General features: G+C 37.6%; 2 long non-coding RNA genes across 3 annotated transcripts in view; one reads left to right on the forward strand and one right to left on the reverse strand.

Annotated features, from left to right (window-relative positions):
- The window catches only part of LOC131273277 (uncharacterized), a 152511-nt gene that overhangs the window by 49432 nt on the left and 79418 nt on the right, over positions 1 to 23661 (reverse strand). The window lies entirely within an intron of this gene.
- LOC131273278 (uncharacterized) lies at positions 11000 to 18229 on the forward strand. Of its 2 annotated transcripts, none has more exons than XR_009180449.1 (3): positions 11000 to 12859; positions 16839 to 16957; positions 17814 to 18229. It is a non-coding gene; the product is annotated as an uncharacterized lncRNA (long non-coding RNA). The 2 variants fall into 2 exon arrangements; XR_009180450.1 differs by having other exon boundaries at positions 16839 to 16938.

Raw genomic sequence — 23661 nt, forward strand, 5'->3', positions numbered from 1 at the left:
AATTGATGACTTTGCCAGGAGGAACTTGTTGAGGAACCCTAGAGCAGATGGCTGAAGCCTGGCTTTTGCAGTTTGTTTTAGTTTTCTATTGTTGCTGTAACAAACTGATAACTGGAAAATGTGCTTACTAAAAGTTCTTCACTTTTAAGCAGCTCTGAAAGTCCTAAAACTAATTAAGCTGGTTTTCTATTAATCTAATTTTGAAATTTACTCTTTGTACTTAGTTCCCTGAAAGATATTAACCAGAAGTTCTCAGTTTTGCTTACGGGAATAAGATAACATCATGGACCACTTCCCCCATCTTCAAAGCCAACAGGGTGGTCAAGTCACTCTCACACTTGGAATCTCTCCTGCCTCTTCTCCCACCACAGATAATCCAGTGTAATCCATTTATTTTAAAGTCAGATGATTAGCAATCTAAATTCCATCTGCAACCTTTAATCCCTTTTGCCATTTGAATATAACACATTCACTGGCATAACAGTGGGGTGAAGATAACTGTTAAAGCCTCAAAAATTCTTCTTTCATCATCTAGCAAGGATAAGGGAATGTGTTTTCTCTGATGTGAAGCATAATGACTTACTAGCTCTTCTAAAGCTTGAAAAGAAAGCATAAACATAATGGACATTTAAAGACCACAGAAGAGGGGAAGCAGATGTGGCTCAAACGATTGAGCTCCTACCTGCCCACATGGGAGGTCCCAGTTCAGTTCCCAGTAACTCCTAGAGAAGATGAGCAAGACAGCGAGCTGGCATGACAAGCAGGGCAGCAAGAGACACAACAAGATGATGCAACAAAGACACACAATGAAGCAGGGAGCTGAGATGGCTCAAGTGATTGCGCACCTCTCTCCCACGTGGGAGGACCTGGGTTTGATTCCCAGTACCTCCTAAAGAGAAGACGAGCAGACATAGAAAGCACACAAGGAATGGACACAGAGAGCAGACAGCAAGCACAAAACAATGAAGTGGGAGGGAGTAAATAAATAAAGTAAATCTTAAAAAAAAAAATAAAGACCACAGAAGAGCACAGTCACAAAATGAGGAACAGGAAGTTTTACACATCACTTCCTCCACCAGAAAAGTGAGTAAGTCTGGTAAAGACATTGCAGTTAACTAGATTATACATTTGGAACCACAGGAAAGCTGGACTAAGAGAGAGACTGTGAAGATTTCAGTTTTTGTAAGTGAAGAGGAGTGTGAATCTGTGACTAGCCACATTTCTCAGCCCAACCCCTGCAGCTGTGAAAATGGTGGTGGCTGCAGAAATGCAGTTCAGGAACAGCAGCCCAGGAATGGATATCTGATTCAGGGTATGCAGAGGAGACCTTGTCCTCCAAAAGTTGGGTTGGAAGTTAAGGACAGTCTGGGAGATCCAGCCTTGGCTTCAACCTTGACAGCAGCAGCTTGTTTCCCACAGTCATTTACCGATAGACTTGGAGAGACAGTACACTTTGTGTTTGTGTGGGGGGGGTGTGGGTATTAGTATTTTTTATCTGAGACTGTTCCCAGCTTTTAAAAAAGGAGTGGCAGGGGCCCATGTTTTGCTGGATTCTAAGGAAAGACAGCATCTTAAAGCTTCTAAATCTATGAGGGCCCATGAGTCCCAGCCCCAGACTGACCAGAGAGAAGCAGAGCATGGAGTCTGGATCCACACATGCCTCCCTTGGTCCACTGCACTCTTGCTTTGATGGGAAATCAGGAAGCAAGATCACCTCTGTTCTTCCTGTGTTTCTGTTAGACTTTCAATAGTTTTGAGTTGGTTATTTTAATTACAGGGTGACCATGCCAGCACTCGTTTTCCTCCTTTAAGTAACTGTGATTGAAAAATCACTCCTTCCCCAGCCTGTGCACCAATTATGGTAGCACTATCCTTTCCAATTAAACTTGCTTTTTACTGCTTTAGGAATTTGAGTGTGGGGGGAAAGGGAAGAGGTACAGGGGAGCTGATTTCTCCTTCAACTCTTTCTATTTCAGTCACAAAAGGGGACAGTGCAGACATTCATTTGGCTGCATTTCTAATTTCCTGTTACAGCTGTCCATGTCTTAGAAAAGAAAAATAAAGGAAAAACAAACACTTATTATTCCTGTGTCAAAATACTAATCTTTATTTCAGTTTATTTTTTGCCTGTTTATACTTCTAAGTCTATAGGATGGATCATATACTGCTAGGAAAACTCATCTGTATGCATTTATATTTGAACACCATTACCAGTACTCTTAACTAAATTAAATCTAGATTGCTCATAGCAACTATTGAAAGGAGGTTATTGATTTTTTTTCCTAATGTTCAGGACTAAAATTTCTGTCCTGTTAATTTTTTCACATATGAATATTTATTTCTATAAATTATATGTTTATAGATACAAATACACTTTATGATAGAAAAATATTTATTCATTGGGAATACTATAAATGAAGGATTTTAATATCCTTTCAATGGATGTAGCTTGTTTTTATGGAAAACATCAGTGAATCATTGCTTTGACAATATCAGATTCATAATAATCACCTTTTGTTGAGTATTTGCTATGTGCCAGCCCTGGTGCTAGGGGCTAAAATTTCAGAGATGAGTAAGATGCAATTCTGCCCTCAAAGAACTCATATGCAATAACAAAAACAGGTTTATACCCAATTTAGAGGTCATTGGAAACCAAATATTAACGCAAAATAAGAATTATCTAGAAAGAAATTACAATAGTATGAATGGGGTACACAGTTGGCAGTCCTCTTTAGAGTTGGCCTCAAAGCTGGGTAAAACTAATTAAATACACAGACAGTTAAGGGAAGTTTAGGTGGAACAGAATATGAACAATTCATTTAACATAGTCACTGAAGAATAAGTGAGAATAAGAAAGCCTTGTCTTCAAAGTGAAGAGAGAGGATGAGATTTACTTGTTTGAACATCTAAATGTCAGACTTTGTGTTAAGCACTTTATTAACAACAGTATAGGGGAAGAGACATAGCCTAGCCCACAGTTACAGTAAGGCATGATAAATATCAGAATAGAAGTGCACACAAAGTTTAAAACTACACAGAAGAGGGCACTTTAGTCAGCTCTGCATGTTAAAAAGTAATACTTTAGCTGAGAAATGCAATTAGTTTAAAGGGTTTTCTTGGGAAACAGTGAAGTCATGGTGGAGAACTGCAAGCTGAGTTGATGAAGACAATATATTAACCCACTAGGCACTACATTATAAAAGGTACTTGAAGAAGTAGCTTGATATAGTATGTATGATTGTATTCATGGGAATGTTTATGCCATCCTGGAAATTTATAACAAAGTATTTAAAATTTCTTATGTATATTGCGATAAATGCATTCTTTGTTTTGGTAGGGGTCGCAGCTATGAAGTATCTTCTGGTGGAAGACTTCTTTCAACTCATTACCTTTCCTTCAGCTACTGGTTCTATTTAGGGCTCTCTACTGTAGGATTAATGTACGTAAGGAAAGACCAAGGCCAGTAGATACAATATATCTTAATATGCTATCTGGAAATGCCTCTTCGTATTTGAGAATTTCTCTACCAGCATATGTATATGCATTATTTGTGTGATTCCTTGTTAATATTCTTAAAATAAATAACTTGTGAGAAGGAGAGATAACTTTAAAAAAATCATTTTTTTACCCAACATTTCCATACCTAAGAATTTTTCTTGAGGAAATAGAAATGAAAAAATATGTGTAACAGTGTTAATTACACTTTTTTAGGAACAAAAGCAAACTACAGCCAAAGAAAACATGCATCAACTTGATGGAGAATTACACAGCCATTAAAAATAATATTCGTATAAAACATTTACATGAAAATAACATCATTCAAAATAGCCTCAATAGATAGTATATTGGATCAAAACAGATTTTTTAATATGACAGTCAGAATTAAATCACATTTAGTTGCTTACGAACTGCTATGAGCTTGGGATCAGTCCTTACCCTTACTTAGCCTCTGTTTTCTCATTTGTAAAAATAGGAATACCAGTAGTGTTAATTCTATCTCATGTGAGCAATTCTTTGGTGACTGGAATTCATTTATTATAAAACTATTATTGGAATGTCCTATTAAAAAATTTACATGAAAGTTTACTCTCAAAAATTTACTCTCAAAAATTGTCATCTTCTTTACAACATATTTGCATTTCAGATTTAAATTTTATGTGCCATCATTGGAATAACTAGCAGAAGCCACAGCTATGTTGTGAAGTATTTTGCAGTACTGGATAATTATGCAATCTTTCTGTTGGATAAGGCTTAAAAATTAAAATTTAAGGCTAAGCAATTGAGATAGTGTTAATCATTTATGGAAATTGTGATTTTCATTGTATTTTTCTGCATTGCATTCATTATTCACCATCATATACCATTTTTCTTAAGAGAGTTTAACTGAAGTTTCATTAGGATTTCAAGAGAATTAAGAGAGATTGAACTATTAATAGAATATGAAAGGCAATAAAGATAAATCACACAAAAGAGAAAAAGAAAGCTAAATCAGTGAAAGAATGTAAAGAGGCCAAATGAAATGGGGGGGGTGATGAACTGGAATAATAAATCTTAGTATAATTTTCACAGAGGGCTGTGATTCCAGATAATGTGATATGAGAGCTATAAACAACATTTAATATATTTGGAAGTCTCATTTCACTTTAGCAATTCTAAATCTGTAAAATTTAGAAACACTATTTGGTCCTGAGATAATATGACTTGCTGTGTCTGTTCACAGATTTGTCTCTGAAAGCTATGATTTTTTTTTTTTTAATTACTAAGCTTATCACACTGCCACCATGCTTTTGTGATGGATAGCTGTGAAGGATATCATATTTGACTAGCTAGTTTATTTGTTCTTACATCATTGGTAGCACTGGATGAATATTATCAATACCAGCAGTCATTTTTATTGCCTCTTTTATAAGTTTATTAGGAGATTTATATTTTACCTGGAGGTGTTTTTGTTCATAATTGGTGCTATTGTTGTAGAATTTGAGAGAGGTTCATTTATTTGCCTATAGAGAGGCCAGGACTCAGGAATGATTTTGAGAAGGAAAAATGGTTTATTGACAGCTGGCTGGACTCGGGAGCTTCCTGTTGCAAACCCAAGTCCCAAACAAGACTTTTGAGTTTCTTTTATACAGAGAGGAAAGGTTAAATGGTCCTTGTGTTTCAGTTCTCAATAGGCTTGAATTAGCATATATATCTTCCACATCTTAGGTAAGCTTTTAGCATGGACTTCTGACATAATAGATAAGCTTTTAGCATATTTGGTTTGCATTTCCCCTGAATACTTTAAGTTTATAGACCTTGCATTGTTAAATTGTTTCCTGGGACTGGAGTCGTTGCCATGGTCACCAAGGGCAGGACTGAAGCCTCTTACTGTCCCACACCCACAAGTCAGGACAGACAGCTTAGGTTATCTCTGAAGAGACAAACATTCCATAGCCCACATCACTATAAATTTGAAGGATTTCAGTAGTAGATCCCAATCTATTTCTATCCAGATAATTGGGGGTGAGAGTCCGATGTGTTTCTTAATTGTAAGGCACAGATAATTTTTTTTAAAGATTTCTTTCTTTCTTTCTCCCCCCTACCTGCCATTGTCTACTCTCTGTGTCCATTCACTGTGTGTTTTTCTGTGTCTGCTTGTATTCTCATTAGGTGGCTCCAGGGACTGATCTTGGGACCTTCCAGAGTGGGAGAGAGGCAATCATTCTTTTACACCACCTCAGCTCCCTGCTCTGCTACATCTTCTTATTGTCTCTCCTCTGTGTCTCTTTTTGCGTCATCTTGCTGTGCCAGCTCTCCATGTCAGCTGGCACTCCTGTGCAGGGCGGAATTCCTGCGCAGGGCAGTACTCCCTTGTGGGCTGGCACTCCACATGGGCCAGCTCGGCACATGGGTCAGCTCACCTTCACCAGGAGGCTTTGGGCATTGAAACCTGGATCTCCAATATTGTAAATGAGAGCCCAACTGCTTGAGCCATATCCATTTCCCTTAAGACAATTTTAATTTCTTATTCACTTGATGCTTTTCATGACTAACTGAAGATTAGGCACAAACTAAAGATTTCATAATTAGGGGGATACTATAGACAGTCAAGTCATGTCCTCACATGTCCCAATTTTCCTGGGGCTTAGGATCATCAATCAGCTCTGAATTTGTCACTAAGTAGGCAAAATTAAATCTCTAATTATTGATCCATTGCTCTTATCATTGATATAGCCAGGTACAGTCATGCAGTGAGTAATACAATGTGACTATAATGGAAGTAGTTGTGTTTTTCACTGAAAAAAAAAATAGAACTAGTAGAATAAAGAGCAGAGTCAGAGAGAAGAGGCCAACTGGTAGCTCTCATATTTATGTTTTCACTCATTGTTGTTTGATCTCTAGGTAAGCCTCTGCTTTCACTTGGTTTTTTGCTTGTGTACCCTCTTTCTGGTAACCCTCCCTCTTTACACCTATGGGAATTGAAATTTCTCTGCCTGAAATTCCTGCATAACTCTTGGGAGTATATTTACAAGTAAACAAACAGTCTTCAACTTTGCAAAGACTCTGTGGTAAGAAATGCAAACTCAATTTTTTTTCTATTGCACTATTTGACTTACAGCATTTGCCAGGCATATCAAATAAACACTTGCATATGAAAAACACAAGGCTTCCCTCTTCCACTTCCCCCTAAACACATATACACATACACATAGAAAAGCATATTAGCAATGGGCCTACCATACAACAAGCACAATTACTTTCTTTCCTTTGTTTAGGAATTTAGGACAGTGTGTTATCCACCACCAAACAATGCCTTAGGGAATTAATAGGCTAAGCAAAAGACAGGGAAAGAATAGCTCAGTCATTAGAAATATGAACTTTGGTGTCAGACCTTGTGTTGAATTCCAACTTCACTGTTTAGCAGCTTTGCTTCCTTAGAAAAATTATGTAAACTCTGATTCTCAGTTTCCTCATCTATAAAGTAGGGAGAATACTATTTACTGGAACCCCCCTTGGGTTCAGGGGAGAGGAAAGGCTGTGTAACTGATAGAAAAGGCTGAGCAAAAGTATCCTTTCTCCCTCAGCTTAGGGGAGACTCAACAGAGTTAGAAATAACTCACCATGCATATGCAAATGTGTGTGAATGTAGTAGTGTAAATACTTTATCTCAAAATTGGAAATAAGAAGAGTTAAGAGGACGAAAACAGAATTTTGAAAGGGAAAGAAATACATAGGCATTGTTGTAAAGATTGTAGTTTGGAGTCAAGATAAGTGTGAATCCTCATTTCATGACCTACCTGTCCTCACTGAGTGTTGGAAACTGAGGCACAGTGATCTCCCAAAGAGAGATTTACTGTTCCATGGCTACACTTGCAACCTAAGGAAAGCGGTAATTAAGAGTTCCCAGCAAACAGGATGAAGTTGTGAAAGGTTGAAAGAAAAGATAAACAGATAACATTTGTGTAGTAAATAGAGCACTTAAACCTTGTAAACTTGAATAAGAATTTTTCAATTCCTAAGACTATGAGTAATGTTGATGGTTAACTGCAGGTTGTTACCTCAACTCACTTAAACTGGGGTATATTAAGAGTCTCTCTCTCTCTCTCTCTCTCTGAGTCTCTCTCATGAGTCTCTCTCTCTGAGTCTCTCTCTTCAGGCTTCTCTCATCAGTCAATCGCTCTCTCTATTAGGAGTCTCTCTCTCTCTCATTATGAGTATCTCTCTCTCTCTCTGAGTCTCTCTCTCTCTCATTATGAGTCTCTCTCATCAGTCTCTATCTCTATTAGGAGTCTCTCTCTCATTATGAGTCTTCTCTCTCTCTGAGTCTCTCTCTCTCTCTCCTTATGAGTCTCTCTCTCTCATTATGAGTCTCTCTCTCTCTATTATGAGTCTCTTTCTCATTGTGAGTCTCTATCTCTCATAGGTCTTTCTCTCTCATCACTCTCTCTATTAGGAGTCTCTCTCTCTCTGAGTCTCTCTCTCAATTTGAGTCTCTCTCATCAGTCTCTCTCTCATCAGTCTATCTCTCTAGTAGGAGTCTCTCTCATTGTATCTCTCTATTATGAGTCTCTCTCTCATTATGAGTCTCTCTTATCAGTCTCTCTCTATTAGGAGTCTCTCTCTATTATGAGTCTCTCTTCAGGCTCTCTCTCATCAGTCTATCTCTCTCTCTATTAGGAGTCTCTCTCTCTCATTATTAGTATCTCTATTATGAGTCTCTCTCTCTCATCAGTCTCTCTCTCTCTCTCTATTAGGAGTCTCTCTCTCATTATGACTCTCTCTCTTTCTCATTAGTCTCTCTCCTCTCTATTAGGAGTCTCTCTCTCATTATGAGTCTTCTCTCTCTCTGAGTCTCTCTCTCAATTTGAGTCTCTATCTCTCATCAGTCTCTCATCAGTCTCTCTCTATTATGTGTCTCTCTCATGAGTCTCTCTCTCATTATGAGTCTCTCATTATGAGTCTCTCTCTCTCTCTCATCAATCTCTCTCTTTCTCTCATCAGTCTCTCTCATCAGCTTCTCTCTCTATTAGGAGTCTCTCTCTCTCTCTCTCTCTGTATTATGAAACTCTCTCTCATTATGAGTCTCTCTATTATGTGTGTCTCATCAATCTCTCTTACTCTATATTAAGAGTCTCTCTCTCTCTCATTGTGAGTATCTCTCTATTATGAGTCTCTCCCTCTCTATGAGTCTCATCAGTCTCTCATTCATCAGTCTCTCTATTAGGAGTCTCTCTCTATTATGAGTCTCTCTCTCTTCAGGCTCTCTCTCTCTCATCAGTCTATCTCTCTATTAGGAGTCTCTCTCATTAGTATCTCTATTATGAGTCTCTCTCATCAGTCTCTCTATTAGGAGTCTCTCTCTCTTATTATGAGTCTTCTCTGTCTCTCTATTATGAGTCTCTCTCAATTTGAGTCTCTCTCTCTCATCAGTCTCTCTCTCTCTCATCAGTCTATTATGTGTCTCTCTCTCATTATGAGTCTCTCATTATGAGTCTCTCTCATCAGTCTCTATTAGGAGTCTCTCTCTCGTTATGAGTCTCTCTCTCTCATTATGAGTCTCTCTATTATGAGTCTCTCTTCAGGCTCTCTCTCATCAGTCAATCTCTCTCTCTCTCTATTAGGAGTCTCTCTCTCTCATTATGAGTCTCTCTCTCTCATTATGAGTATTTCTCTATTATGTGTGAGTCTCTCATTATGAGTCTCTCTCTCTATTAGGATTCTCTCTCTCTCATTGTGAGTCTTCTCTCTCTATTATGAATCTCTCTCATTAGTCTCTCTCCTCTCTATTAGGAGTCTCTCTCATTATGAGTCTTCTCTCTCTCTATTATGAGTCTCTCTCTCAATTTGAGTCTCTATCTCTCATCAGTCTCTCATCAGTCTCTATTATGTGTCTCTCTCTCTCATGAGTCTCTCATTATGAGTCTCTCTCTCTATTATGTGTCTTTCTCATCAGCCTCTCTCACCAGTCTCTCTCTATTAGGAGTCTCTCTCTCATTATGAGTCTTCTCTCTCTCTCTCTTCATTATCTCTCTCTCTCTATTAGGAGTCTCTCTCATTATGAGTCTTCTCTCTCTCTCTCTTCATTATCTCTCTCTCTCTATTAGGAGTCTCTCTCTATTATGAGTCTCTCTCTCATCAGTCTATCTCTCTCTCTATTAGGAGTCTCTCTCTCATTAGTATCTCTATTATGAGTCTCTCTCTCTCATTATGAGTCTCTCTCATCAGTCTCTCTCTCTCTATTAGTAGTCTCTCTCATTATGAGTCTTCTCTCTCTCTCTCCATTATCTCTCTCTCTATTAGGAGTCTCTCTCTATTATGAGTCTCTCTCTCATCAGTCTATCTCTCTCTATTAGGAGTCTCTCTCTCATTAGTATCTCTATTATGAGTCTCTCTCTCTCATTATGAGTCTCTCTCATCAGTCTCTATCTCTATTAGGAGTCTCTCTCATTATAAGTCTTCTCTCTCTGAGTCTCTCTCTCCTTATAGTCTCTGTCATTATGAGTCTCTCTCTATTATGAGTTTCTCATTATGAGTTTTCTCTCTCTCTCTCTATTATGAGTCTTTCTCAATTTGAGTCGTTCATCAGTCTCTCTATTATGTGTCTCTCTCATTATGAGTCTCTCTCTCATTATGAGTCTCTCTCATCAGTCTCTCTCATCAGCCTCTCTCTATTAGGAGTCTCTCTCTCTGTATTATGAGACTCTCTCTCATTATGAGTGTCTCTCGCTATTATGTGTCTCTCTCTTCAGTCTCTATCTCTTCAGTCTCTCTCACACTCTATTAGCAGTCTCTCTCATTATGAGTCTTCTCTCTATGATGAGTCTCTCATTATGAGTCTCTCTCTCATAAATCTCTATTATAAGTCTCTCATCAGTCTATCTCTATGAGTCTCTCTCTCTCATTATGAGTATTTCTCTATTATGAGTGAGTCTCTCATTATGAGTCTCTCTCTCATCAGTCTCTCTCTCATCAGTCTCTCTCTATTAGGATTCCCTCTCTCTCTATTATGAATCTCTCTCATTATGTGTTTCTCTCTCTCATTAGGAGTCTCTCTCATTATGAGTCTCTCTCTTATCAGTATCTCTCTCTCATCAGTCTCTCTCTCATTTGAGTCTTCTCTCTCTTTCTCTATTAGGAGTCTCTCATTATGAGTATCTCTCTATTATGAGTCTCTCTCTCTCATTATGAGTCTCTTGGTCTCATCAGTCTGTCATTCATCAGTCTCTCTCTATTAGGAGTCTCTCTCTATTATGAGTCTCTCTCTCTTCAGGCTCTCTCATCAGTCTATCTCTCTATTAGGAGTCTCTCTCTCATTATGAGTATCTCTCTATTATGAGTCTCTCTCTATTATGACTCTCTCTCATCAGTCTCTCTCCTCTCTATTAGAAGTCTCTCTCTCATTATGAGTCTTCTCTCTCTCTGAGTCTCTCTTTCTCAATTTGAGTCTCTCTCTCTATTATGAGTCTCTCTCTATTATGAGAGAGAGTCTCATAATAGAGAGACTTACAATGAGAGAGACTCATAATGAGAGAGAGTCTCATAACAGAGAGAGAGAGAAGATTCATAATGAGAGTCCTAATAGAGAGGGACTGATGAGAGAGAGACTCATAATTGAGAGACTCATAATAGAGAGATACTCATAATGAGAGAGACTCCTAATAGAGAGAGACTGATGAGAGAGAGGAGACTGATGAGAGAGAGACTCATAATGAGAGAGACTCATAATAGAGAGAGAGAATACTCATAATGAGAGAGAGAGACTCCTAATAGAGAGAGAGACTGATGAAAGGGAGAGAGAGACTAATGAGAGAGAGACTCATAATGAGAGAGAGTCATAATAGAGAGAGATACTCGTAATGAGAGAGACTCCTAATAGAGAGATCGACTAATGAGAGAGAGACTGATGAGAGACTCATAATGAGAGAGACTCATAATGAGAGAGACTTATCATAGAGAGAGAGAGAAGACTCAAATTAAAGAGAAAGAGACTCCTAATAGAGAGAGAGACTGATGAGAGATAGAGAGACTCATAATAGAGAGACTATAATGAGAGACTCATAATGAGAGAGAGACTGATGAGAGAACCTCATAAGAGAGAGAGACTCAGAGAGAGAGAGATACTCACAATGAGAGAGAGAGATTCCTAATAGAGAGATAGACTGATGAGAGAGAGACTGATGAGATGCATGAGAGAGAGACTCCTAATAGAGACTGATGAGAGAGAGACTTTTAATAGAGAGAGAAACTCATAATGAGAGAGAGCCTCATAATATATATAGAGAGAGAAGACTCATAATGAGAGACTCCTAATAGAGAGAGAGACTGTTGAGAGAGACTGAGAGACTCATAATGAGAGACTCATAATAGAGAGAGACTGATGAGAGACTCATAATAGAGAGACTCATAATGAGAGAGACACATAATGAGAGACTCATAATAGAAAGAGAGAAGACTCATAATGAGAGAGAGAGAGAGAATCCTGAGAGAGATAGAGAGAGACTGATGAAAGAGAGAGACTGATGAGAGTCAAAATGAGAGAGAGACTCATAATAGAGAGAGATACTCATAATGAGACTCCTAATAGAGAGAGAGAAGACTCATAATGAGAGAGATTCCTAATAGAGAGAGAGACTGATGAGAGAGAGACTCATAATGAGAGAAAGAGAGATTCATAATAGAGAGATTATGAGTCTCTATTATGAGTATCCCTCTCTATTCTGAGTCTCTCTCTCATTACGAGTCTCTCTCATCAGTCTCTCTCTCCCTTAGGAGTCTCTCTCTCTCTCATTATGCATCTCTCTCACTCTATTATGAGTCTCTCTCATTATGAGTCTATTTTGAGTCTCTCTCATTATGAGTCTCTCTCATTATGAGTCTCTCTATCTCTTATGAGTGTCTCTCTCTCTCATTGAGTCTCTCTCCTCCTCTGAGTCTCTCTCTCTCTCATTAAGAGTCTCTCTCTCTATTATGAGTCTTTCTCTCTCTCATTATGAGTCTCTCTCTCTATTATGAGTCTCTCTCTATTCTGTGTATCTCTTTCTATTATGAGTCTCTATTATGAGTGTCTCTTTCTGTTATTAGTGTCTCTATTATGAGTCTCTCTCTCTATTATGAGTCTCTCTCTCTCTCTCTCCCCCTCCCCCTCTCCCTCTTCTCCTCTCACTTTCCCTCTCTCCCTCTCTCCCTCTCCGTCTCTTCCTGTCTCCCTCCCCTCTCCTTTTTCTCTTTCTCCTATACCCAATACCCTAAGGGTCCCAATCTCCAACATCTGGCACCCAATGTGAGAAAGAGTCTTCCAAATCAGTCAGGAACTGTGGAAAAGACCTTGTCGAGGGTCATGTGTGACGTCCATAGCAGTGTGACTTAAGTCTTTTTTTAGGTAAGTAACATTTTCCGTGAAGTCATCAGGGTAATGGGTAATCGTACTGGCCTTGTGGGAGAGCAATCGCAGTGATAAAAACCTTGTTGAAAGATAGTGGGGTGCCTGTAAAAAGTTGTGAGTTAATAGAATTGTTTGCTTTAATACAAAAGTATTGTAGTTGGTTTCAGCCTCAGGGATATAATGTCTGAAATTTAAAACAGTGGAAACATGTAAAGAAAGCTTTATGAAGAGCATATCAGAAAGGGGAATCCATTCCTTTATCTGCGTGGGCTTTGTGTCAGCAAATTGCTGCCACCTTAGATCCTTTACAATCAGAGGAAGATGATGAAGAAGAAATTATTGTATTTTCAAAACCCATAGACAAACAGAAAATGGAGGGCCATTTGAAAGAACTAAATTCTTAGCCAAAAGGCAGAGGAGAATCTCCTGGCTTTATGCCTAATCCTAGTACTAATCCTTTTGTAGCTAAAAAGACAACTGTCTGCGGTAATGAAATATCCAATCTCCATATATCTCACCCAGACGCTTATCCTACCTCATATCCAGTTCAACATACTGTGCCTGATAAACCGCCACTTATGGCTGCCCCAACCTCAGCAGATATGGCAGACGCTTTACCATGTGTTAAAAATATAGTTGTTTCCAACCCCACTCCTCCTCAAACACCCTTAATGTGCTGTTTATTGCAAGGATCTCGACAAGGGGACAAGGGGATCCGAAGACCTTGCAATTCTTATCAGCCATGCAATTCTTATCAGCTTTTTTAGTTGTATCACGACCAATCCCATCAAATGCTAATAACCCTCAGGGAGGTGCTGAATTCCATCATGAACCAATACCTTTTAAACTATTGAAAGATTTAAAACAAGCTTGTGGGCAATATGGGGTTAATTCTCCATATACGTTCGGCTTAGTTCAGGGGATGGCTCAGGTAGATAGATTGATTCCTTGGGACTGGAAAATGTTAGCCCGTACTGTTCTTAGCCCTGCTGAATTCCTGCAATTTAAACTTGGTGGACAGATGAGGCTAATGTGACTGCCCGGCAAAATGCTAATCAAGATCCTCCAGTGCTTATATCAGCAGAGCAACTATTGGGAAAAGGAGCTTGGGCCCGAGTTGGCAGACAAATGCAGTATGATGATGTAGCAATAGTTCAAGTTAGAATGTCCTGCTTAACAGGTTGGAGAAAAATTTCAGCCCCTGGGAAACCTGTACAACTCTTTGCTAAAGTTATACAAGGAGTAAATGAGCCATATGTAGAGTTTGTAGCTAGGCTATCAGATATTAGTCAAAAAACTACAGAAATCCCAGATGCTAGAGACTTAATTTTATTAACTCTTGCATTCGATCAAGCAAATAGAGAATGCAAAAAGCTATTAGACCCGTTAAGGCAGTGGGAGAGTCAATACAAGATTATATTAACGCTAGCCAGAACATAGGTTCCACCACCCACCAGATGGCAATATTAGCTGTGGAAATAAGGGGTAATCAAAGACCCCAGACTAAAAGAGGAAGTTGTTTTAAATGTGAGGAATCTGGTCATTTTCAAAAGGATTGCAGAGCAAATTTTGCTCAGCAACAAAATAATGGGGGAGGAAAGACCCCCTCTAAACTGTGCCCTATATGTCAAAAGGGCTTTCATTGAGCAAATGAATGTAAATCTAGATTTCATAAAAACAGTTCTTCCATTTCACCATCAGGAAACTGCTTTGCAGGCCTAGCTCAAGGCCCTTAGACAAACAATAGGAGCCTATTGGAAAGATACCCAGTCAGTAATGGCCAGCAGCATGCATCCCAGTTTCTGAATTAAGGGCAGCTACTGGAGGGAGTGCTGCTATTGACTTGCCTTCTACAGAAACTAAACTTATTACTCCTACTATGGGTATGCAAACTATACTGACGGGTGTAAAAGGCCCATTACCTCCTGAAACTGTTGGCTTAATTATAAGTAAGAGTAGCTTAACTATGAAAGGACTGCTAGTACAAACTGGCATTTTAAATTGTGATTATAAGGGAGAAATTAAGGTTATGGGGCAAGCTGTTAGTCAAGTACAAGTTACTTTGGGGCAACGTATAGCTCAATTATTACTCCTGACCTATCACAAACAGCACTCTTCCTTTTGATAGAAATGGGGAATTTGGGTCTATGGGGAATGAAATTTATTGGCAAATTTTGTAGATGATAATCGGCCTGAAGTTACTATTACTATTAATGGAAAAGTGTTTTTGGGATTAATAGACACAAGAGCTGATGTGTCCATCATTGCTAAATGATATTGGCCTCAATCATGGACATTACAAAAAGTCCCAACAGTCTTTACTGGCATTGACACTATGACAGATATTTACAACCTTATATGGCTGATGTTAGACTTAATTTATGGGGCCATAATTTACTTAGTCAGTGGGGAGCTTTTGTTCACATTCCTACATTATCTGAGCAGGAGAAAGCTTTATTTATGGATATGCAGTATAACCCTAACATATGTCAAAAAGGGGATTGTAGAGGACTTGGTTCTGTTACACTGAGACAGAATTCAGAGATACAAAATTTAACATAGGGGCCATTGCAATAAAGGACATTACTGTTCCCATAACCTGGCTTACAGAAGCACCAGGGTGGGCTGATCAATGGCCCCTGCCTGTGGAATGCCCTTCATAGTTTAGTAAAAGAACAATTATCTCAAAAACATATTGAACCCTCAAATAGTCCTTGGAATTCTCCAGTGTTTGTAATAAAAAAGAAATCTGGAAAATGGTGAATGCTAACTGATCTAAGAGATGTTAATAAGGTTATGAGCCCTATGGGGGCACTGCAACCAGAAGTTCCACAGCTCTCTATGATTCCTAAGAATTGGTCTTTGATTATTATAGATTTGAAAGATTGTTTCTTTAATATTCTTTGCATCCTTCAGATAAGAAAAATTCACCTTTTCTGTTCCTGCTATAAATAATCAATCCCCAATGCAGAAATATCAGTGGTGTGTGATTATTTCTGATTCTGAATATGTTTGCTTAACTGCTGCTCAAATTAAAACTGCTACTATCTCTGTAACTAATGAGCTTTCTCAAATGTTCTTACAATTGCAGGCATTCATTCATCAATGAGTAAATTCTTTGTACATTACCCATATTTGATCACATTCTGCTTTACCTGGCCCCTTGTCCGCACGTAATACGCAAGCTGATATTCTGGTTGGGTCTATACAGGATGCTGCCAAATATCATGCTCTAACTCATATCAATACTAAGGAATTGCAACATAAATTTCCATCTTTAACAAAATTACAAGCACAAGATATAAAACATTGTTCAACTTGTGGCCCTCTCGTGTCAGCAACATTTGATAAAGGCACTAATCCCCGAGGGCTGGCTCCAAATCAAATCTGGCAGATGGATGTCACACATGTTCCAACTTTTGGTAAATTGCAATATATTCATGTTTGTATTAATACTTATTCTCACTTTCTCTGAGCTACAGCACACCATGGGGAAAGATTTTGTCATGTTCATTCACATTTGTGGTCTGCCTTTGCAGTTATGGGCTGCCCTGCAGAAATCAAAACTGATAATGGTCCAGCTTATTCTGGCAAACAGTTTGCAACATTTTGCACTAAATATTCCATTGCTCATGTCACAGGAATTACTTATAATCCTACAGGTCAAGCCATAGTCGGTCACATCATACCCTTAAGCAATAACATTAATCAAATGTTATCAAAACAAAAAGAGGGAGATGATGGCATTATAGTACCAAAGGACCAATTGGCAAAAGCTTCATTCACTTTAAATTTCCTTAATGTATATGATTCAATAACACCTGCTGAATGGCATTATGCATTGAATAAGAATAAAGAAAAAGTATTGTGTGACTCAGCTGAATATCAGCCAATATATTGGAAAGATGTACTAACTAACACTTGGCAAAAGGGAAAGGTTAAGTATGGGGATGAGGATATGCTCTTGTCCTTACAGAAGATGGGGAACAAATTTGGCTGCCAGCTCAACGGATTAAACCGCAGATAGAGAAGAAAGAATTTTGACGATGATTTCTCCTATCCTGATCATGTTAATGGTAACTCTGGGTCATGCAGGTGAAAATCATACTTAATGGGCATATATTCCTAATCCACCTCTAGTATGTGCTCTAACATGGAGAGACCCATCATTTCCTGTATTTTTGAGTAAAATACATGTGTTTCCTGGGCCTATAAATGACAGACTACCCTTAAAACCTGATGAAGAAGGGAAGAAAATACATAATCTTACCCTTCCTTCTGATCATAGACCATTATGTATTGGAAAAAGTCCCCCTTGCATGCAAACAAAATATCAGACTATGGTTATCATGAAAAGTAATGGTACCAAATTATTAATAACTTTGTTCCCTCATATAACTCTTTCATAATTAAAAAGCAAAATTATAATTGTCCATCCTGAAAACCTGAAAAGAAAGAGGGATGGCAGGAATGCCATATAGTAAGATCTGTCATTTTTAATGATTACTATGGAATAGTGTGGGAAAGTGCTCCTATGGAGACCCCCAAAGAGTATAATGGCAGATTTATATGGTATGGACTTAACAACAAGGGTCAACAAGTTAGTAATATGCAATATCCTTTTTCAGAATCTCTGTTTGTGGGTGAACAAGTGGTATATAATAACAATTTTACTATTTGGAAAGGTAAAGGAAAATGGTTACCAACCTCATGGATTAATGACACCTATAATCTTAATATACATAAAAACTTATGGAAAGTATTTCTTGGAATTGCCCCTACTTATGAATGGATTGGTAATTACAGTCAAACAGGTCAATATCTACAATTAAATCAAACCTATCAATTGAAAGCATGTTCAGTGATCCTTTCATATTCATGAATGGAAAAATAACTATAAAAGATAATGCCTCGTTTTATAAAAATGGTGCCTTGTATACATGTCTGTCAGAAAGTGTGTTGCAGGATAGAGACACCATCACAATAGCCAGAAGACAATGAGGTATATAGATTCCTGTCCAAATGAACCGAATATGGCAGTCATCACCTGAAAGTCAGCTATTGCTCCACATGGCACAAGAAATCCTGAAATGGACAAAAGGATTTGTTGGACCCCTAATAATTAGTATAATGGACTAATTGGAATCATCACAACTGCTGCAACCACTGCTGTAGCTTCGCATGAGACTGTTCAGACTCAACAGTACGTGCATGATTGGCATAAAAATGCTAGTGATTTGTGGCATAGCCAAGAGCACATTGATGAACAGTTAAATAATCAGGTTAATGATTTAGAGTTGGCTGTTTTGCATATTGGAGATCAATTGTATAATTTAAATTTGTTAAGGAGATTGAAATGTGATTGGAATGAAAGCAACTTTTGTATTACTCTTCTTGCCTCTAATTCATCCAATATAGAATGGAAAAAAATTAAGAATCATTTGCTAGGCCATAAAAGTAATATCTCTCTGGAAATAATTGAATTACAGAGGAAAATATTAGAAATGTCTCAAAATCAAATTCATGTAACCAATGATAGGATATTTTCTCAGATACGATTTCACATATTACAAAATTTAACACAATTAATAGGTGGAAATCACAGCATTTCCTGTCAGCTTTAGAAATAGGGCTAATCATATTTTTTCTGTTGCTCATGATTCTCACCTGTGCCAGACAGTACTTTAGAAGAAAATTGCAAAGCGTAACAGACATGGGACATACGAATAATCTGGTGCTAGCAAAAGCACTTCAGTAACTTCCCCCTAGTCGAAGAGCTTAGCCAGTAGTCATGATGGGTAAGACTCTCAGAGGATGGCAACCTAAAACAGGCACAGTCACCTTGACTAAAACAAAAACGGGGAAATGTTGGAAACTGAGGCACAGTGATCTCACAAGGAGAGATTTGCTGTTTCCATGGCTACACTTGTAACCTAAAGAATGTGGTAATTGAAGAGTTCCCAGCAAACAGGATGAAGCTGTGAAAGGTGAAAGGTTGAAAGAAAAGTAAACTTTGTACATAGAGATAAGATTTTTTGAATTCCTTAGACTGAGTGATGTTGATGGTTAACTGCATGTTGCTGCTTCTCCCCACGTGCACTGGGGTATATATAGAGCCCCTTGGGAACAATAAAGTTGTCTGATTAGTCTCTACTCACAGACCCCTGATCCCAGCTCTCTCATTCTTTCTCTTTCTTTCTTTTTCTTTCACTCTCCTTTTTCTCTTTCTTTCATTCCCAATACCCTTTGGGTCCAAATCTCCAACAATTGAGAATGACTTTATTCATCAGTAAAAATGCAATAATAGTAGTTTTCTAACCAGGTGTTGTGAGAATTAACCCAAGATAATGTGTTTGAAAAGTTATTTTTATCCCATGAAGCACAATACACATTTCACTTGTGACTTTTACACATAAGAAAGTCTAGCTAATGGCCAGAACAGGGGAAAAGAGTAAATAATTTCTACCTTTCATTTATGGGCTTAGTTACCTGCTATTTTGAGAACTACCATTAATCTGGTTAATGGCCATCAGTATTAATTCAGTACAGGAAAGTGTGACCTAATTCTTATCTTCAAAGTTAAAATGTACAAGTTAGCACCTGAATATTATAGGTAATAAATCATATAATTTTACTTAAAACAAGGATATAGTTTAACTTTAAGGGCAAATAATTGTCTTAAACCATGGTTTAAGAATATGATTCTATTCATTGTTCTCCCTTTCTCTAAAGATGATTCTAAATATTTACAAAAGGATAACCAAATTCTTTCTACCTCCAAAGAAAAGAGAAGAAATTTCACCATGAAAAATGGAGGATAAAAGAACTTTTGTATAATAAGACAGGTATGATAATGGACTTTATTTTTCTGCAGGAAAATAATGGAATATTTCCTTGGGGCTTTTAATAAAAGGTCTTCCATGTCCTAAAGGATGAGGGGGAATGTCCATTGGAATACCTCATAGGCCCTAAATCACAATACTTAGAGTTACTATTTCGCAAAATTGTGTTTCACTAATGTGATTTCTTTTTATCATTCTGTTTGTGTTGTAGCTTCACCTACAAAATACATGGCATGCAGGTGTTTTACTACTCTTGCCTAATGGATTTGGCTGATGAGAACAACAAAAACCCAACAAAACAAAACAAAAAATGGAAGAAAAGCCAGAGTAGAATTAACTAAATATTTATATTCATGTGCTATTTTGAAAAATGATTTGGACTTGTCTAGTTTTGTTTTATCAGTTTCTCATTTTATAATACTATAACACTTTCTCTGTTGGTCTCACTTTACTACTGGAATATTTAAATATTTTATTAAACATTTCAAATCAATATCTGCTTTGCTTTATTTCAATATATGAAAGTTCAATCAGTATCTATAATTTGGGCCAGAAGATGCATACCTGATATCAAGGGTACACCCTTATTGTCTTAAGTTCATCAAAGGAAGTTAACAAGTATTCTTACCATAGTAAGAGCTAGATAAATGAAAGTATGACTCTGTTCAAGTACTTGCTGCTTTAGTGGCTCATCTTGAATAAACAGTTTCATTTGCCAAGGTTTTTTTAAAACCAACAATAATTAAATTGTTCCACTGGTTTCCACTGCACTGATTAGCTCTTATACAACAAGTGCAATCTTTTCCATTTAGATATCTTTGAACTTTCAACACATCCTGTTTCTGTGTGGACAGTGTGGAGAAAGGAACTTGCATATGTGTATATGGGCAGAAAGAGAAAACTGAAGAAACAAAAGACTTCCAGGAAACCAGAAATTTCTATGAAAAGCCCCAATATGTGTTTTTTAAAACACTGTGAACAATTTTTGTGAGTCACCCAACCTGACCATTAGCTATCATCCATAAATCATCTAAGATGAGGAAACTGAATGTTTAAGTAGTACTAAATGATGCATGTATTGCCATATTTTCTTATTTCTCTGACTAAACCAAGAGGCTTCCATGTAGAGTATATTTAAATAGGCTTCATATCCATGGCATTACAGTTTAGAGGAATAAGCACTAGAATTGGAGTCTGGATTCTAAGCCTGACTTTGTTTGGTGATGTTGCCTTGGGTAACTTTCTTTAATTAACAAGGCATTGTTCTCTGATATTGCCTAAAATTTCTGATGAAAGATTAGGGAATATTAAAATTAACTAGAATTGAGAAGTACAAATGTATCATCTAGAGGAAAATAATAAACATGCCCCCTCTAGGTCCTTCATGAAAACTTCAGTTTATGTTGCCTTACTGGATTGGGAAGACACAGAAAGTTTCACTGTGAGATATGGGAACATACAGCAGATAAAGTTGATTGAGAGTGACCATATTAATGAAAGGAGAAATGTAACATGGGTTATCCTAGTGTCCTTATGCTGCCCCCTTTCCACACATACCCTCCTACGCCACAGTTGGCTGAGAGGCCTGGGAGTGACATGGCTTGAGGAGAGGTCATTGAGTGATGGAGGGAGGTCAATTGCCTGAAAGTGTCAGAGGGAAGCTAGGAGCAAGCCATGGCCTTGATTTCTTTCACTAAAGTGAGCATTAGGTCTGAGCGAGCATAGGAAGAAGAGAAGGTTAAATATGGAAACCTGGGAAACAAAGAAGCTCTGTTATTACTCAAGTCATTCATCACTGAAAGTTAGAAAGTACAGGTAACCACAAAATAAGCTCACTCCAAATAAGCACAAAGATACATACTATTAACATTTTGCTGCATATCATTTCAGGCTTTTTATACACAAATCTATACATAGAATTATACTTTTAAAAAGCTAGGCTTATTCTAAAGTGCTATCAATTTTTGTTTAGTAGAAATTATATTATATTGATGGGAGGGTTTGTTTGCTTTTTAAGGTGTACAGCACTGGCCTTTTAATTTGGAGGTCCCCGTGTCATTCACATGTGCCCTTCTGGGTTGTGCTTGCCAGACAGGTCTTAAGTTGTGTTCTTTTGTTGTTGTTAAATTTTATATAATTTCTTATATAGCATTTTGAAAGGGTCAAGAAATCGGGATAGTATTTTCTTTAAGATACACTTATAATCTCTTCATTTCATGTTAGTGGGACTGCTAATTTATCACCAAGCTAGACAGTATTTAAAACTATTTGTGGAGATTTGGATGTGGCTCAAGTGATTGAGCTCACACCTACCACATGGGAGGTCCCAGGTTTGATCTCCAGTGCCTCCTGGAGAACACGAGCAAGACAGTGAAATGGCGTGACAGGCAAGCATGGTGAGCTGGTGCAACAAGATGATGCAACAAGAAGACAGAAAGAGGAAAGACAATAAGAGATACAACAAAGCAGCGAGCTGAGGTGGCTCAAGTGACTGAGTGCCTCTCTCCCACATGGGAGGTCCCAGGTTTGGTTCCTGGTGCCTCCTAAAGAGAAGAGGAACAAACAGAGAGCACACAGCAAATGGAAACAGAGCAAAGAGCAAGTGCAAACAATGCAGGGGAGGTGGGGATAAATAAGCAAAATAAATCTTCAGAAAAAGACAACTATTTGTGGTCTATATGTAGTTAATTCTAGAGATAAAGCCTCTAATATCATTTTTATTCACCACATTAACCAGCTGTAAAATGCAGACTTTTATCTATAACAGGCAAGGAATTTCAGGATTCATATATAGATAGCTGATAAAGTCATGTTAAAAAGAAGCATTTCATTATGAAAGGTCCAAGTTGTTTGTAAAACTAATCTAATTAAAAGGATGTATAAATATTCTTGGGGGGGGGAAGGCTTATGTTCTATAAACTATTTTTTACATTTAATTTTTAAAAACGTTTACTTTTTAAATACTTTCAAGCTTATAGGACAGTTGCAAAAATAATACATACCCATTCAGAGAATTCCAACATACTTCCCCACCCAGATACTGAGATCCACCAACTTTTTCTACATAATATTTGTCTTCTCATCTTTCACATAACATATATAAACATCTTTCTGTGAGTAAAAGTACATCCACTTCAATTTTAATACCCCACTAGCATTCCATTGCAGGCAGATGACAATCAATTGCTATTAGAAATTTAGTTACTTCTTTTTATTTTGTCATCTCTCTTTACTACAGTATGAGCTCTAAGAGGACAGCGTTCTCTTTCAGTTTTGTTCACTGATATATCCCAAGTGCCTATAACAGTCCCTGGCTCATAATAAATATTCAAAAACACTTGTTGAATGAATGGAAGTGGGAAACGAAAGGGTCCAGGATCAGGAACAGATCTAGATTTTTGCAAAATCTGAAGCTTATAAAACTTGGGAGTGTTTTCTTTAAGAAAAAGAATATAAAAATAACTTACTTTGGCAAATTTTACAAAAGCATGTGACTATGTGAACAAATCACTAGCCTGTTCCAGGACGTGTGAAGGACCTTGAAGCTCTTTTCATTATCATCAAGGATATAAAGGGCAGAGGTTTGAGGATTACCACATTCAAAGATTGCTAAGAAAAGGAACCAGAAAAGGAGACTGAGATGAGCCAGAAGAGTAAGAGGAAAATTTTAAAAGTATAGTCTTGATGAAGCCAAGGAGAGTTTCAAAAGGAGAGAGTCTTTATCTGTCTGAAGAAGTCACTTCTCTACTGGCTCCTTCCTCTGTGCTTCAAAACATAGTCAGTTCTCCCCTGGGTATAAACTCCCTCCTTCCTTTCAAAGAATTGTTATGACAAGCAAAAGGAAATTAAAATATAATAGTACATATTAATGTGCTTTGTGTATACACGATGAAAGTCAGATAAAACATCCACCAATCTATATGACTCAGACACGCTTTCTGAATGGAGATGAGTTAT

Source organism: Dasypus novemcinctus, chromosome 14, assembly GCF_030445035.2.
Source record: "Dasypus novemcinctus isolate mDasNov1 chromosome 14, mDasNov1.1.hap2, whole genome shotgun sequence".
Taxonomy (NCBI): Eukaryota; Metazoa; Chordata; class Mammalia; order Cingulata; family Dasypodidae; genus Dasypus; species Dasypus novemcinctus.